The sequence below is a fragment of the Ambystoma mexicanum genome, chromosome 2q (assembly GCF_040938575.1).
Source record: "Ambystoma mexicanum isolate Mex_15411 chromosome 2q, UKY_AmexF1_1, whole genome shotgun sequence".
Classification (NCBI taxonomy): Eukaryota; Metazoa; Chordata; class Amphibia; order Caudata; family Ambystomatidae; genus Ambystoma; species Ambystoma mexicanum.
In genome coordinates, this window is record NC_090924.1 from 1455747546 (window position 1) to 1455762272 (window position 14727).

Genomic DNA, 14727 nt, shown 5'->3' on the forward strand with positions numbered 1-14727 from the left:
AGAATAGGCTCTGTATTGCTTTAAGATGGCTTGACCCTGGGAGGTCAATCTCCGTGTTTTGGCTCTCAGTATTTCATTTCCTTCAGCGTCATTTATTAACTTGTTAAACTGAATCCCCAGATATGTCAGCGAATTGACTTATTTCAAACTTCTCACTGCCCAATTTGCATGCAAAGCTCCCTTGTCCCTTCCGAGGGTGCTTTGTGAGGCTTACCAGTTCCATACTATGGCTTTTCTTTGTATTTATCTTTAGGTCGTTATCATTGGTGCATAGCAGGAAATGGTTTAATCTACGTTGTAGACCCAATGAAAACAAGATTCTCTGCATACAGAATCCATGGGAGCCTTTATTTTAGATCTTAGGGGGGAAAGCAGTGACATCTTTTTGTGAGCTTGATGTTAGGGAGAATTCTCATTTTATGGCTAATTTCCCTTACCTATAGAGTCCCCCAGCAGCTTTGCTGGATTCGAAGGGTTTATTTATTTTTACCTGCCAAGAGCGAGACTCTTTTCCCCACTCTTAGGCATCTTTGCTATGTGTGTTCTAGGCTATTTTTCTGTTTAATGCCTATGGGATCTTTCATTTCACCCATAGGAACCATCTTTATGCACATGTGTTACACAGCACCCTCCGTGCAGTGACAAAGTCGTGTCGTAGCGACTCCCAAACATAGACTCCATACCCTGGGACCGACTGCTGTCTCCCAGGGCATGTAAAGTCCCCATTGACTTTACTAGTCAATCTCTATGGACAAAACCAGTACAACCCATCTTAAAACGGAGATACTGGAAGGGGTTAATAGTTTTTTCCCTATGTTCCTTTTCGAGAGGGTACCTTAAAGTCCCCCTCTACAAAGTTTCTGGCTAGTGGCAGTGGAGCCTTTTATATTCGACCACAAATATTTTCCTATGGGATTTTCCCATTGTTCGAGGCTAATACTTTTACTGACAGCCTCTAACATACCGCCGGGTTATTTTATTCTTAACTTTACTCCGGTAGGTTTTATTTGCCAGAACTTTGATAAAACTTCTTTCGCGAGCCTTACTCCATTTTCCTAACCCAGGTCGGGGATCCTTTGTTCGCTGTTTTGGCGGGCTTCTGCCGAGAAGCCCTCCTTTCGGCGCCTCTGAGTCTGGGGTGGATCTGTTGTTTGGGAGGGGGAGTAGAACCCCTGGACAGAGTTGCCACAGCAACTCAGGTCGTACTCTAACCTGATAGGCTGGAGGGTCTCCCGCCAAGAAGACCACTCCACTGTGTGAGTGACAGCTAGGCTGTATGAATGGGTCTCTTTCTGCATAAAAGCAGGGTCCTGAGGACTGGAAGGGCAAGACGTTGCCACTGGAACTACGGAACCGAAGGGGAGAGAAGCCAGAGACATCTTCAGCATCTACACCACCGGTGAAGCCCTGCCGGATCGTCTCACCACTTTTCTTCCACACAACGAGAGGAGATCTTCAGCGAAAGAGCCTCCTTCCCTTGAGCTGGTGGGGCCAACCAGTTCACCTATCGCATCCTCGGACCTGCCCTGGTCTAATCGACAGTGCCCCGCACTTGGAGACCGGATAGCCAGGCAGCTATCGACCCGGACCGTGATTAAAAGGAGCGTACCTTTTAAACTTCGTTGGCAGCACCACGGCTGGTTTCATTCCTGGGTAGTGCAGCGACTCGAACCTTCCTCCACGACAAGAGCCTCTCTTCCTCTGTTGGAGCCCTCAACCTGCAGGAACTACCAGGAACAACCGCCACCGCAGGAGCCACTTCTCCACGTTTAAGGTACATTGTTCCGCCAGGCCGCCCTTTTTCCGTGGTAGCCCTAAAGGTATTTTAAATCCTTTAACTACTTGTGGGGTCGGCCACCCTCTCTCTTAACATTGTCTTTCGCCTTGCATCTACCTCTTCAAAAGTTTTCTACTAAAGACTTGACTGCAGCTACAAGAACATTTTTGCTCCTAAGCTCTTGGTCCTGTACCACTGACTCTGGCTCAGGCCTAGTGACTCTGGCTGATTTGTTAGATCTGCTCTCACTAGATTAGTTTTCAATGAGAAATGTGTGGATGCACCAAAATCTTCTAAAACCCTCTTCCTTCCTACTGTTTTAACCTGTGGAGTGCCATTTTGCTCAGTTTTCATTCACTTATCTTTCTGCTAAAGTGTTACTGTGCATTACTTGTTCACAAAACTTCAGGGAAGTGTTGCTAGGGGGTGTCTGAAGATATTTTGGTTTAACCTGTGCTTTCCCTCCCTTTTCGTCTACTGCTAGAGTGCCATTTGTAGTTGGTTTTCACTGTGCGTTTTGCTCAGTATTCATTTAACCGCAAACTTGTCTACAAGCGAATAGGGAGTTGTATTTACTTTCCCATGACTGAATTATTATTTACTTTACCAAGTGTGATTGTGTGTTGACTTAGACGTGTATAAAATAAATATATATTTTCTTTTTGATACAAAGCTTGATCAGTGTTTCCTTGCTCCATAGTATTGTACTGCCTAATGTGTAAACCCTGAATACTGCTCATCTCCCTCTTCAGATAAGTCTGACTGCTCAGCCACAGCTACCAACTAAATCTTTGTGGTACAGACTGATACCAAAGGGGATTTATTGCTCTCACCTGTAGTCCTAATCTGGTGTAGTGCTCCCAAAGTGAACTGCACTGGATTCTGCCTAACACTTGCATATCAGATATGTATAGATTGAATAGGATCGCAGCTAGAGGGCATTTCTGCTTTAAGCCCCAGGAAAATATGTTTTTTTTTGGTCATCTCACCTTCGATCTATGTTCCGGAATACATGGCTATAATCGCATTCAACAGGTCGTCAGGGCATCCCCATGAGTGAAACTTGTGACACAGCTTCTCTCTGTTGACACAGTTGATGCCTGTCGTCAATAAAGGCAAGGTAGAAGCACACTTTCTGTTGGATTGCCTTCAATTTTAGTAGATTGAGGATAAAAAGGTTTAGAGAATTTCAATTCCCTTGATAAGCCCAGTTTGTCTAACGTCCAGCTTGCCACTAGGCCTTGCTCATTTATTTGGGTGTGCTTCATGGCCCCCTTCTTAAAAATGGGGATTATAGTTGCTTGTTTCCAGGAGCAGGGGATCACTCTGGCACACTGCATCTGATTTAAGAGTAAGAAGATGAATTTGGCCCAGTGATCACAGTGTTCCTACAACATGATAGGCCATCAGGGCCTGGGGCATGGGTGGGAGATGGTTTTTTAATTGCAACTTTGATGTCATCCAGTGAATACTTGATGGTCCAGGATATTTTCATTGGTAGACGACCTATGGCTGTGATTGCTGGCTCTGCAGCAAATAACTTTGTAAAGTGGGCTATCCACAAGTCTTCTAAGACATTGGAGGATTGTAGGGCTGCTTGAAACCTGCCATCATTATTGCTGTGTTCCCACAGACATCTGCAGCAGCCCACTTCCTTTATCCGGAAGCCTGGTTTTGCAACCGCCCATAATCCCCAGGCTGTTGCTGCACTCCTGATCATTCCGAAACAGCTGTGTCCCCTCTGGGGAGCCTGACAAGCTCCTGTATCTCGTGCACCCTGGTTTGCCCCCACATACCTACAGGCCTGGGACTGCTCTGGGATGGACATCTTGGCAATCTCCACGGCCGCCAGGAAGACGTGGTGGTGAGCCTATCACCAGAACTGCTGCAAACCCATTTGGAAAACCGATAGCCCCCGAACACACAACTGAAAACAAACTTGTCAACCAGTGTACAGTGGCCTAATATGAGCAACCCCAAGCAACAGGTGAAAATCGACCAATTTGCTAGATCAGACCATTTCCTCCCACGCCCCTCCAACCTCCCTGAGCCTTCACATTTGGATGTCTCTACATTTAATCAGACACTTCTGGCCTTAGAGCATAGCACTGACAATTTGGGGGCAAAAATAGACACACTCACCTGCAGGGTGGATATCTCTGCGGTCCAGATTGACAAATTATGTGGTCGAATGTCAGAGGCAGAACAAAGAATCAGTGATGGGGAAGACAAGATAGTGACTCTCCAACAGGAGGTTGTGTCCCTTCAGCAAAACATTAGGAAAGTGAGGCCAGGAATGATGACCTAGGAGAACAATATCCGAATAACAGGGATACCCGAATCTACCCCCATTGACAACATGGAGTCATTCATTGAAAAATTACTTTTGGAAAGCCTTGATATCCCTCCGGTCACACACATGTTTTTGGTTGAGCAGGCGCAGAGGTCTCTGGCAGGTAAACTTCATCCGGGAACTCCGGAGAGGGCGATAATAGCCTGCATCTTCAGCAATCGTGGCAGAGATATTTTGCTTTGTGCCGCAAGGGAGAAGAAAGAACTATGCTGGAGCTCGACAAGTCTTTTTCCCGACTTCAGTATGCAAGTGCAGGACCAGAGGAAAACTTTTCAAGCGGCCAAGAATATCCTTATGAAAAAAGATGTCCAATACTCAATGCTGTTCCTGGCCAAGCTTAGGGTGGTTCTGGATGGCAAGATGGCCTCTTTTATACCCCCAGAGGATGCAGAACGCTTTGCAAGGGACATTCCGGACACAATGAGATCACCCGTAGAGCTCTGTAATATTTTGCCTTAGTGGGCACCTCCCTTGTTGCTCCCCACAGTCGCACCCTACTTCAGGATGCACATTTGAAGTGTATAACTACGCAGATAAGTGATCCCGACCCCTTTGGGGAGCTATGGCAAAGCACCACATGATACAACAGGCCTGTGTTGGATGGAGTGTCCCCAGCGGTCGTGACCCTCCAGAGCCTGACGACAACCCCACTCAGTTGTCATTTGTCGGTTCTGTTGTAAAGTCTTGTGATTTTCTTTCTCAAAGTTTAGGGTATGGATACGGTGGGAAAGTGGTGCTGGGTGCTGGTAAGTTATAGTTGCTTGTGTGGGCAGGGGTGGGAGGGTACTGGGGAGATGTTGATGTGTTAGGATTGTTTTTATTTTTCCTTAGGAGTGTTAGAAAGTGCAAATTGACGACACATAGCTATGAAGGTGTACTTCTAAGTGGAGGGCCTCACTCCTTCATAACGTGAACTACTCTGTACATGCAGGGGGAGAATGTGATTATATACAAGGACAATTATTCAACTTACAATATGTGCTCCCTTGAAGCACCATGTGTGCATCCATGTTGCATTGACAGTATTAACCTGGAACATACAGGGATTCATGAACGCGAAAAAAGCCCAATTAGTTGCGAACTATGTCAAAAATGATGGGGCAAGCATCCGATGTCTGCAGGAGACACACCTCACACGCCGAGACAGACTCGCTAACCTGGCGGGGTTGGGGGGTTCACAGATATGGTTTTTCCTACTCGACCTATTCCCGTGGGGCTGCCACATATATCCATCAATCACTGGAATTCAAACTTCATACCAAGATTGTGGACAAGGAGGGCCGATATCTAATGTTAGCAGGGGAGATAGCTGGTTGGAGGGTTATTATTTTCCAAATAAACCCTGTCTTTCGAGAAGAGATAAGATATGAGATTCAGACATTTTTCGAAATAAACGTTGGCTCGTACTGGATCCTAGAGTGGTATGGGAAACGTTTAAGGTGTTTATCAGGGGATGTTGTATTGCAAAGGAAGGGGGGGGGTCTTAAGGTCTATGCAGAGCTCCATTTTTTTCTTCAAACAAGAGATCACGTTTCTAGAAATATAACAGGGTCAGCATGACTCCCTGGGGGTGCAGACAAACCTCTGAACGGCTAGGGCAGAGTTGTCCCTTCTTAACGATACAGAGGAGCAATACCTAAGCGACCCCCTTGCGGCTACCAAGTATGCCGAGGGTTACTCTCCGAACCGGTCTATGGCCTGGGTGATCAAGCGCAAACACCAGCTGGAATCTATACTAGAAAAAGAGAACCCAGAGGGTGCCCTAACCAATGATAATGAGGAAATCAATAAAGTGTTCCGGGACTATTACGAGAGACTTTACACTACGCTGAGTGGGGCTAGTCATGAGTCCATCTCACATTATTTAGATAGGGTGGCTCTGTGCTGGCTTGATCCGGCCCTAGGGATTCCTCTGAACGAACCCCCCTCTCATGAGGAGTTCCAAAAAGCAATCCTCTCTCTTCCCAATAAAAAGGCCCTGGGCCTGGATGGAATCACAGCTGAGCTCTATAAGGCTTAGACCGGTTTACTGATTCCCCAGCTGTGCGTTACGTATGAAGCAGCCAGATCAAATGAGGCCATTCCGGAGTCCACCAGGACCGCCCTCATTACAGTCCTTTGGAAACCTTCTAAAGACCCAAGTAAATGCGCCTCTTGTAGTCCGTTGTCGTTCATCAATACTGACAATAATATTCTTGCCAAGATTCTTGCAGATAGACTCCTACCCCATATACCTGCACCGGTCCTCCCCGGCCCAATGGAAACAAGTTTGCCTCCAGACGCGTACAATTTCCATGAACAGCCATCTCTGGCTGATACTCTTTAAATGTATCCACCAGATGTACTACTCTCCAGCCCAGCTCCACAGCTTTTACTCAATCAGATCCCCCCAATGCATTAGATGTGGATTCAATATAGCAAATTTCTTTCATGTTGTCTGCAGTCGACCACAGATACGCCCTTTTTGGGATCGGATTGAGAAGACTGTGTCTGAAATAATAGGCCGAAGTCAATGCACCCCAGAGCTTTGGTCGCTTGCCCTGTCTGCCCTGGGCTCAAAGAGAGACCTGAAATTAATGTCAATGGCTTCCGTGGTAGCCAGATCTTTGATCGCTAAGGCCTGGGGGCAGCGTAGGGAGCCCTGCTTCTGGGAATGGTTTCATTTCATGAGCATGTGCTAGAAGAAGGAGACCCTATATGCTTCCTCGTTCCGTGAGGGCAGTAAGCCGATAGATTACTGGGCTTCCTTCAGAAGCTATGCGAACCAGACACAGGAGAGCTCACACCCTGGCTCCCCCAACGGCCTGGAATGAATGCGGCACCCTCTCACTGGGTTATAATAATTTGTCAAGTTGGCTCGGATGGAATGAAGGATTGACGCTGCTTTTTGTCTTAACATTGTCCCCACTGTAATAATATATTGTGGAATGGCAGGCTATTTAGGGGGCAGGGAGGATGGGTTGTACCTGTCATTCTCTTTGAATTTATTTTTTCCTCTGGTTAATATGCAGAGATTGTACCCCTACGTCCAGGCCGATCCAGTAAAAAGGTATCCTGCTGATGGGCAGTTACTGTGGCGGGGCCCTGGGTACATCATATGGTAATGCCTTCTGCCGAATGAGGGAACAGGTGGAAACAAATGTTTATTTTGGGGTACACTCCTTGCCAATAAAACTTACTGAGCAGAGCCTACAGTGATTTTCTAAGCCAAGCTCCGGCTGATAGGTTAGAGTGGGTGAGCTCTAATTCTGCTTTCCAGAGTGCCCAGGGGGCCAACAACTTGTAGTAGTTGACTGCGTCCACTCAAGGAGTCACACTAACTTGAAGCAGCACCTCCCTTCGGTCTTCAATGTTCAACCTTCTCCTTCCCCCACCAGGTTCTTCTGGGATTGATCTAGCAGGGGATACATTCTTTGTGCCGGCACAAGTTGGAAGCAGGTGGTCGCCACTGAGGCCATTCTATTGTTCTTGGGCTGCAATCATCTCCCCAAACCTTGATTCTGCTCTCTCCATAACCTCCAAGGTGGCTGCGTCTTCACTTTCAGTTGAGTATCTTCTCACATCTCAGCTGCTCAGTGGGTTGGCCCTGGTTTCAGCACAAATTGAGTATTTCATAGTTTTGTAAGATCACAATAACTTCTTCACAGTAGTCTCTGTCGTTTATACCACCCACAGAGAGTATGTGTGGTAAAATTTAGACTTTGGTGCCAGTCTTCCATAGTTTCCTTCCTGTAACTCCAACTTTAGTTTGGTCTGAACCATGGCGTGGACTTTGGAGGGAATAGTGACTTCTTTGTCTCATAGATCACAGCTTGCGGCTTCTGCTGGAAATTGCGTGGAAAGTCTAGATGTTTGTCTCAATCTTACAACTCTAAAAGTCTCGGAATTCAATGGACCACCTCTATCTCTGGGCTGGATAATCCTACTTTTTTTTTAATTGTTTACTTGGCTCAAAACGGTTTACCAATTAGCAAACCTTTAGCCAATACATTTACAGTCAATACAAAACAGAGTTTAACCACAAAAGAAAAAGAGAAAATTACAGTTCCTATACTTGTAACCATCCTTTCCTTTCACATTACTAAATGAAAACCCCCCTCATCAGTTTCCTTAGGTTATTCGTAGTTCTTAACATTCGCCTGGTGCCTATGTGTTAATTCCTGTTCCACCAAACGTTACTTTGTCCAGTTTTTCAAATATTAACAACAACAAAAAGGCCCAGGATGATGTGTGATTTTTCTCCTTCAATTAAATTCCTCCACCAGTCTTCAACTAACCTAGTTTCATACTTTGCCATTATATCTCCCATCACTCAGGCTGTCTCAGCCCTTAGCTCCGGACACGTTAACACTAGAGTCGAAGAGATTTATCCTCATTTCCTTTTTTGCATAATCTACATGTAGACTCAATAGGTTGTTCTTTCCTTTTACTTAGGACCTGTCGGGTTGGAAGGAGGTTAACTCGGAAGTGCATATATATTGCCCTCTCAGAAACCAATTTGGAAAAATGTGTATGTACCGGGGTAACACATAATCCTACTTATTGCACCACATGTCACAGATGGGGCAAGAATGACTCCCACTCTCAGAGGAGGTTCTGATTCCTTTAAATTAAGGTTTTGATGGGCTCTAGGGCCATCCCTGTCTCTCTCATCATGTAATGAACCTTTAACCTAGCCAAGGTGTCCTTAAACCCCAGGTTAGTACTACCGAATGTTTACCCCTACTGTCTACATAGCTGGCTTATGCTAAAGATGATCATCTAAAAGCTGGATGTATAAAGTCTTTCAAGTACTTCCACACTATCCTAGTCCAGCCAGTTGATAGTGCTCTACAGGAGTGTGGTATGGTGCCTTACAAACACTCTGTGTGATTCAGCCTTCATCTAACATGCCCACTCTCACCTTTTAATTCTCTGCTCCTTTTTCTTGATGACTCTGTCTCATTCCTTCCACCTCTCCTCTGTCCCTTTGATGTCCTCACTCCTCCTAGATACTGCCTCCACCCTTTTATGCTACTCCCTCTTCCACACTACAACTTCCTCCTCACCACTACTCCCTCCTCAAGGCTATAACTTTCTCCTCCACACGAGTACTCCCTCCACCCCACTATTACTCCCTCCACCATATTGCTACTCCCTCCTCCACACTCCTCCGCCCTCTTAACCACTACTCAAACAACCTCATTTACTCAGGCACATTGATTTCACTGTCACTCCTTACACTACCCGTTTACACATCCACCACATAAGCACACACTCAGACTGCAAACCACTTTCACTCCCAAGCCAATACCTCACCTGAGTCACAAATGTTTTCCAAAAGCTGCAACTTCCTCCTTCCTCATAGGTCTTTTGGTAATCCTCCATCTCTGATCTCACCCTACAAACCCACACTTCCTGCTTCATTTCCCTTGCTTATATCCCCCTCTCTCTCTGAGGTTTGTCCGCTCTCCCTGGACAATCGTGCCATGTCTTCCCCACCTGTAGCGTGTTTGTGTAACCAAAATTCATAAGTTTGGGGGTAAGCCCCCCCACTTTCTCTGCTCTAGCTTGCTGCTTACTGATTCTGATGGACAGGCAAGGCCATTGTTAATGTTTGTGTTTCGGCACGGCATTCATGGCGTCTCCCGGTGAGCTTTTCTAGGGTGTGTGGGTCCTTCTCTCTTTTCAAACCCTGGTGGCATAGGGAGGATTTTGGTGTTGTGTGAGCTTGTTTGTGCGGTTTGGGATCTCTGTGTTGATGCAGTGTTGGGTTCATAATTGTACGGTACCCAAAGTAATTTAACCACAGGAGTTATTTTGTGTACTTTTCCACTCATCATATGACTGGAATGCACGGTGACCAGACGGCCCAGTAGCTCTTCAAATCGTCAAATGTCCTTGTTATTATAGTCTTTGAAGCTAGACCACTTTTCAGAGCACTTATCTGATTATTGAGATAGAAATGGACAGAATGTGGATGAAAGTAAGGGCTCGTGTAAATGGTTATGGTACCGAATGTTGTATTCACACCTGTTGCCCCAATGTTACACGTGCACCACTCTCATAATTTATCAAGGGCGCCCAAGCAACGTGCATATTCCATTCCCACCTAAAAAAGAGTAAACTGTTCAAATTTCTGCTAAAATAGATATAACAACCCTACAATACATAGTTGCCAAGTTGCCCAGTGTGACTCCCCGAGCCAGTCCTGTTTTCCTCCACTGCATGCATGCTGGGAATTGTAGGCCCATCCTTACAAAGTGAAAAACCAAGTTTCAAACAAACATCAGTACTGACTCGAGGAACGAGTACACAATGAAATTAAAAAGACAATTTCCGATTAAATACATTTTCGTTGCTCAGCTTCGCTCATGCCTATTATATCGATTTTACATAATCGCCCCTTTTAGTTCGTAAAATCGAATCACTTTCCTAGAATGGCTTTACATCGTTGCGAGCACACGTAGATTCCATGCTCACAATTACTCACTCATTCCAAGACTGATCCCTCTCCAACATCAGTGTTGCCAGGTTGGAAGAAAAAAATAAGCTGAATGTCCCTTCAAAAGAAGCCCAAAAGTCACGTCACACTACAAATATATAGAGGGGACATAGACATAGTATGTTATAACAACAAAAATACTTTATTGAATCTTTATGATTTTGGCACCATCTTGTTTCCTCATTTCAGTCTACCGCTGCCGGGGGAATGGGGGCCGGCTGGACACTTTCTCTGTAGTGACTTTATGCTAAACAGCATCCTGATTCGTACACAGGAGAACATTAGTTCTGAATGCCCACAGGCCTAATAGGTCCGTCTTTATCCTGCAGTGTCTTAATTGTTTTTCAATCCCATGTTCCCCTCCCTGTTGCCCTGTGGGCGCTTTGAAACACAATTTACTTGTTGTATAAGCACCTAAAAAATGGACAGTAAATAAATAAATGGCATGATACACGCTTACAAAATAGTCATTTCTCGAAACAAATGCTATTCTTTTGCAGTTTACTCATAAATAGGGAGGGGCATGGGTATGACGATAGCATGCACGTGTTAAACCTGAAAACGTAAGCCTATGGGGCATTGTAGCGCTACAACTAAGCCATGCAGAAACGGGGGCCATTTGGAATTATGAACTAGGGCCACTATTACACCTGTTAGAAACATTGTCTATTTCTTTAAAATAAAGCATTAGAGTACTGATAGGGAAACATGCTACATGAGCAGGGACACACCGTTTGTAGTTGTTAGTTCATTTGCCCACCCATTGACTGGACATGCTAATCCCTATAGCCATTCCTACCCAGTTCCTACCCCACCCCCCTCTAAAACACGTCCTTGTGGGAAATCTTTGAGCTTACTTTAATCCAGCCTTAACATCGAACTTTGTGCTCGAAGTGCCTGCCAGTGTTTTTTGAAAGCAGTCATCTCAGAGTTAATGGTTTAATTTAGAGTTATAAGCCCGCTATTGGTGTAATAAAACCAAGTCTGCTTCAGCCACTCAATGTATGAGCACTGTGTGTCCTTCTCTGAAATCCTCTTACAAACATTGCCAAAGCCAATAGTTGTGGCTGGTGTAGAAATATTAGGCATTTGGCAGGTAACAAAAGCCCAAACTGTTGGCATTGCCAATGGTTGTTTTTTATGACTTGACCCTGGGTCCTACCTTTTGTCTTCCGTCTTAGCTTTCTGAAGGCAATCAGTGGAAGCAAGTAAGATGCAGGCAGGCTGGCTGGCAACTGGTACCACTGCCAGTCTGCCACTGCTGCTGGAGTCAAGTTAGGGTGACTTTACTGACTGACGTCTGTGTTATTTATACACACGTGCACATTTCCATTTAGCATGGTCAGCACTGTGCATGCAATGTTCTGCAGTGAAGAGTCTATTAGCACTGAAACTGCAGTGAAACTGCACAGGAACACGTGTTGTGCATTCAATCACTCATTTATTATGTGCAAATTTACTTTCATTTACATGAGTGTGCATTCATTGCTGCCATACGCAGGGTGATTAATTCACCTGGGAGTGCAAGCATTCCCATCAATAATTCTATACGAAGGTCCATTAATTAACATTAAGTGCATATTCATTTGAGCAATAATTTCATACACACGCCCATCCTTCTAGCACACAGCACATTCAGTGACGTGTCCCATAGAAAAGACCCATTCTTTCATCATAAACGCCGATTCAAGACTACATCACTGTATTTCTTGCATAGGTTTTTTACAACGTTTCAAGTAATTAATGCCTAGTTTCATTAACCTGAGAGCACATCAATCACTCCATGCAAAGGCCCATTCCTTTAACTGAAAGTGTATTCATTCTATCATTGCTTACGAACGATTCAGTCACCTGAGAGTGCATTCATGGATACATTCATTCATTTTATCATTGAAACTTAGCAGCGATGGTGAAGTGAAGAAGCCAATACGGGTGGGGAAGTTAAGCAGCAGGGGTCAGAGCCAGCGATGGTGAAGTGAAGAAGCCAATAAGGGTGGGGAAGTTAAGCAGCAGGGGTCAGAGCCAGCGATGGTGAAGTGAAGAAGCCCATACAGGTGGGGAAGTTAAGCAGCAGGGGTCGGAGCCAGCGATGGTGAAGTGAAGAAGCCAATAAGGGTGGGGAAGTTAAGCAGCAGGGGTCGAAGCCAGCGATGGTGAAGTGAAGAAGCCAATAAGGGTGGGGAAGTAAAGCAGCAGGGGTCAGAGCCAGCGATGGTGAAGTGAAGAAGCCCATACAGGTGGGGAAGTTAAGCAGCAGGGGTCAGAGCCAGCGATGGTGAAGTGAAGAAGCCAATAAGGATGGGGAAGTTAAGCAGCAGGGGTCGGAGCCAGCGATGGTGAAGTGAAGAAGCCAACACGGGTGGGGAAGTTAAGCAGCATGTTTCGGAGCCAGCGATGGTGAAGTGAAGAAGCCAATAAGGACGGGGAAGTTAAGCAGCAGGGGTCGGAGCCAGCGATGGTGAAGTGAAGAAGCCAATACGGGCGGGAAAGTTAAGCAGCAGGGGTCGGAGCCAGCGATGGTGAAGAAGCCAATATAGGTGGGGAAGTTAAGCAGCAGGGGTCGGAGCCAGCGATGGTGAAGTGAAGAAGCCAATACAGGTGGGGAAGTTAAGCAGCAGGGGTCGGAGCCTGCTATGGTGAAGTGAAGAAGCCAATAAGGATGGGGAAGTTAAGCAGCAGGGGTCGGAGCCAGCGATGGTGAAGTGAAGAAGCCAATACGGGCAGGGAAGTTAAGCAGCAAGGGTCGGAGCCAGCAATGGTGAAGTGAAGAAGCCAATACAGGTGGGGAAGTTAAGCAGCAGGGGTCGGAGCCAGCGATGGTGAAGTGAAGAAGCCAATAAGGACGGGGAAGTTAAGCAGCAGGGGTCGGAGCCAGCGATGGTGAAGTGAAGAAGCCAATACGGGCGGGAAAGTTAAGCAGCAGGGGTCGGAGCCAGCGATGGTGAAGTGAAGAAGCCAATACAGGTGGGGAAGTTAAGCAGCAGGGGTCGGAGCCAGCGATGGTGAAGTGAAGAAGCCAATACAGGTGGGGAAGTTAAGCAGCAGGGGTCGGAGCCAGCGATGGTGAAGTGAAGAAGCCAATAAGTGTGGGGAAGTTAAGCAGCAGGGGTCGAAGCCTGCGATGGTGAAGTGAAGAAGCCAATAAGGGTGGGGAAGTTAAGCAGCAGGGGTCAGAGCCAGCGATGGTGAAGTGAAGAAGCCCATACAGGTGGGGAAGTTAAGCAGCAGGGGTCAGAGCCAGCGATGGTGAAGTGAAGAAGCCAATAAGGATGGGGAAGTTAAGCAGCAGGGGTCGGAGCCAGCGATGGTGAAGTGAAGAAGCCCATACAGGTGGGGAACTTAAGCAGCAGGGGTCAGAGCCAGCGATGGTGAAGTGAAGAAGCCAATAAGGATGGGGAAGTTAAGCAGCAGGGGTCAGAGCCAGCGATGGTGAAGTGAAGAAGCCAACACAGGTGGGGAAGTTAATCAGCAGGGGTCAGAGCCAGCGATGGTGAAGTGAAGAAGCCAATAAGGACGGGGAAGTTAAGCATCAGGGGTCGGAGCCAGCGATGGTGAAGTGAAGAAGCCAATACGGGCGGGAAAGTTAAGCAGCAGGGGTCGGAGCCAGCGATGATGAAGAAGCCAATACAGGTGGGGAAGTTAAGCAGCAGGGGTCGGAGCCAGCGATGGTGAAGTGAAGAAGCCAATACAGGTGGGGAAGTTAAGCAGCAGGGGTCGGAGCCTGCGATGGTGAAGTGAAGAAGCCAATAAGGATGGGGAAGTTAAGCAGCAGGGGTCGGAGCCAGCGATGGTGAAGTGAAGAAGCCAATACGGGCAGGGAAGTTAAGCAGCAAGGGTCGGAGCCAGCGATGGTGAAGTGAAGAAGCCAATACAGGTGGGGAAGTTAAGCAGCAGGGGTCGGAGCCAGCGATGGTGAAGTGAAGAAGCCAACACAGGTGGGGAAGTTAAGCAGCATGTTTCGGAGCCAGCGATGGTGAAGTGAAGAAGCCAATAAGGACGGGGAAGTTAAGCAGCAGGGGTCGGAGCCAGCGATGGTGAAGTGAAGAAGCCAATACAGGTGGGGAAGTTAAGCAGCAGGGGTCGGAGCCAGCGATGGTGAAGTGAAGAAGCCAA